We start from the raw sequence: 4,365 nt of genomic DNA on the forward strand, positions 1-4,365 counted from the left end.
TGATCCAGCAATTCCACTCCTAGGTATCTACCCAAAGGACAGGAGAGCACTCAGTCGGAAAAGTACTTGCACATCTATATTCATTGCAGTCTTATTCACTATTGCTAAGACATGGAACCAACCAAGATGTCCACAAACAGATGAATGGTGGTAACACAAACTATTTCTAGAGATCCAAAAGGAAAGAATTCTTCCAGATTTATTTTATGAAGCCTGCATAACCCTCATTTCCAAAATGGATAAGAATACAACAAAAAAGAACAACTACTACATACCTATATCTCTGATGAATATTGATGAAAAATTATCAGCAAGATATTTACTAATCATATTCAACAGCATACAAAAAAGATTATTCATCACAACCAGTAGGCTTTATCCCAGGGATGGAAGGGTGGTTCAACATATGCAAAACCATAAATATAATACACCATATTAACAGAAAGAGATAAAAAACATATGATCAGTTCAATCAATGCAGGAAAAAAATTGACAAAATACAACTGTATTTCATGATTAAAACCCTCAGTAAAATCAGCATAGAAGAATCATTTCTCAGCATAATAAAAGCCATCTATGAAAAACCTATAGCTAACATTAAACTGAATGGTAAAAGCTCAAAGCTTTTCCACTAAAAACTGGTACAAGAAAAGGCTTCCCACTCTCTTCACTCCTATTCAGTATAGTACTGGAAGTCCTAGCCAATGCAATCACATAAGACAATGAAATAAAATGCATTCCAATAGAGAAACAAGAGTTGAAATTATCTCGTTTTGCAGATGACATGATTGTATACATAGAAGATTCAATAGTATCCACAAAAAAACCTTCTCAAAGTAATAAATACATACAGTAAATTGGCAGGATACAAAACTAACAAAAAAATCTACAGCATTTCTATATACAAAAAAAAAACAAGTAGACAGAGACAGAACTAAATAAAGTAATCCCATTTACCTTAGCCACAACAAGTATAAGATACCTAGGAATAAAACTAACAAAGGAAGTAAAAGACCTCTATAAGCAAACCTATGAAAATCTTAAAAAAGAAATTAAAAATGACACAAAAAAGCACAATAACATCCCACATTCCTGGATTGGGGGAATTAATATAATCAAAATGGCAGTCCTACCTAAATTAATCTACATAATGAATACAATCTGTATAAAATTACAAGAGACATTCTTCACAGACTAGAGAAGAAAATCATAGAATTTGTCTGGAATAAAAACAGACCCTGTACTGCAAAAGTAATCATACACAAAAATATTGGAGTGGGTGGCATATTATTTCCTGACTCCAAAATATATTACGAAACTGTGATAATCAAAACAGCATGGTATTGGCACAAAAACAGGCACAGTGACCAATGAACAGTGTAGATATCGCAGAAATAAATGCCAAAATATACAGCCAACAGATCTTTGACAAAAGGTACCAGTCAATCCAGTGGAAAAAGGAAAACCTCTTTAGCAAATGGTGCTGGAAAAACTAGGTATCCACCTGCACAAAGATGAATCTGAACCCCCTATATGTCACGTTAACAAAAATCAACTCGAAGTGGATCAAAGTTCTAAACCAAAGTCTGCAAACTATTAAATTACTGGTGGAAAACACAGGAAACTCTGGGAGACATTGGGGTAAGCAAAAACTTCCTTAGTAAGACCTGCAAAACACAAGCACTAATCTCCAAAATAGAAAGGTGGGATTACATCAGATTAAGAAGTTTCTGCACAGCAAAGGACACAGTAATTAGTGTGAATCAACAACCCTCAGAATGGGAGATAATTTTTGTTAACTATGCCTCAGATAAGGAACTGATAACTAGAATAGAGAGGGAGCAGCTTACTCAGAAGCAAATGATTAACTCAATCAGAAGATGGTAAAATGAGCTAAACAAACAACTCTCTAAGAAGACATACAAACAGTCAAAAAGCATACAACATCTCTCATCAGGAAGACGCAGACCAAAACGACAATGAAATACCACCTAATCTCAGTTAGAATGACAAAGTAAAAATAAATAAATAAATAAAAATAAAAAATAACCAGAAAATTATAAGTGCTGGTGGGGATGTGGCGAAAGGGGAACTCTGTTCATTGTTGGTGTGAATGTCAATTGGTCCAGCCACTGTGGAGAACAATAAGGAGGTTCTTCAAGGACCTGCAGATACAACTACCATATGATCCAATAATTCCACTCCTGGGTATCTACCCAAAGGACAGGAGAATGCTCAGTCAGAAAAGTGCTTGCATAACTATATTTATTGTGGCACTCTTCAGGATTGCTAAGACATGGAACCAACTAAAATGTCCACAAACAGATAAATGGATTGAAAAAGTGTGGCACATATACTCTATGGAATATTATTCAGCCATGAAAACAAGACCCTGTCATTTTATAGAAAGTAGATGAACATGGAAGTTTTATTGCTGAGTGAAGTGAGTCAGGATATGAAACAGAGACATTGCATGTCTTCACTTTACATATACTGACTGTCTACACTTTATGGCAGAGTTGAGAAACTGGAGGACATTAAAGGATTGAACATTGTTATGGACACTGGGAACAAAGTTGAGGGAGACTGAGAGAAGGAAAGAAAGAGTGCAGAAAGGGAAATTTGGGTAAAAATGGAGAAGTAAGACATTTGTGGGACACAGATACAGTTTATTTTCTGTTAATATTGTGTATAGTATTCTCAACTTGCTCAGTGTAGGATATATCATGTTGTGTAAAATCTATTTATAATCTATGATGTATAGTTATTGAATGCGTAGATAATAATAATAAGAAGAAGAAATCAAAGACAAAGACATTCTCTTTTAAAAAGTATTTGAAATTGTCTTTTCTTTGTATTTTAAAATTATTTATTTTAAAAAGGCACGAAAGAGGTGTCAAGTGTCTTACAGAGTTTATCCATTCAGGCTAACACCAGACTACTCAAATTAAATGATCTAGGCAAGCAAAGAATAAGAAAACATATTCAAAATGCTAAAAGAAAAAAAATCAACCAAGAATACTGTATCTGGCAACATTTTACTTCAAAGATAAAGGAGAAATAAAATTTTTAGATAAAGAATAACTGAAATGACTTATCCATTCCACATCAGCTGTTTAAGAAATACCAAAGCCATCTCCAATACCATCACCACCTCTAGCTCCTACCAAAGAAGGAAGGTATGCCATCACCAGCTCTAGCTCCTGCCAAAGAAGAGAGGTAAGTGAGAAGGTCTATACCATGGCTCCTCCAAAGCAAACAGCCTCAAAATCCACCAGTCATAAAGCAATTTGCTATTAAAGTCACTCTCAAGAATGTGCCCTCTTCTTGTGGGGTGAAGAAACCTCATCGTCACAGTCCTAGAAATATGTCATTCCATAAAATTAGACAAATCAGAAGTCCACTAAACTTCTCATTCACAAACTTCCTTCCCAGTGACTGAGGTGATAAATTGCTCAGGACTTCAAAGGAGATTTTTGCTTCCAGAGCATAGATATTGGTGCTTTGTAAGAGGCAAATGAGGCCTATTTGGTAGGACTTTTTAAAGATATCAACCTGTTTGTTATCATGACAAAAATGTAACAACTATGCCCAAAGATATTTTTCTAGCATGCTGCATACATAGAGAACATGCTTAAGAATCCATTATTATGGGAAACATTTTATTCTCAAAAGAATTTTTTTCTATTCTCCCTGGTATTCGTAGTGCTGAACGTTAATTTTTTCCCCCATGTGTCAACAGGCACCTAAGTATATGATTGTGAGTGGAAAATAGGGAACAAAAATAATATATGGGCAGTTTTTTTCATTTTAATTTGCACATGAATTTTTAATATAAATGTAGAGCTTAATGCACGTCAAACGTTTTTGTGAGCAAGTTATAGCATTTCAACTTATAATTACAAATATACCTGTTAAATTTTTCTTGAGAAAAAAAGACTTACAGTAATACAATATCAAGAAAATGAAAAATAAACAGGGCCAGCAGGTTAAGGCTCTGTACTCCCACATGGACAACCGAAGTTTGAGTTCCAGATTCAATGGCTTGCTTTCTCACTTTCTCTCTCTCTCTCTCTCTGTGTGTGTGTGTGTGTGTGTGTGTGTGTGTGTGTGTATGTGTGTGTGTGTGTGTGTATGTCTTACTTTCTAGTGAGCATACATGCCCTATAGGGAATTTAGAAAATAATAATAATAAAACTAAATACATAATTCATTTTTAAAAGGTAAAAAGAAAACAGAAGAAGCTGGGCCTTCAGAAGAAGTTTCCACATGGCTCCAGCGAACTAGATTTTTCAGGGAATGAAGATTTTCTAATGATAATTCAACCTCCAGCAAATGAGCTAGCAGTAGGGAGCCCCACCCTGC

Source organism: Tupaia chinensis, unplaced genomic scaffold, assembly GCF_000334495.1.
Source record: "Tupaia chinensis unplaced genomic scaffold, TupChi_1.0 Scaffold000160_1, whole genome shotgun sequence".
Lineage (NCBI taxonomy): Eukaryota > Metazoa > Chordata > Mammalia > Scandentia > Tupaiidae > Tupaia > Tupaia belangeri.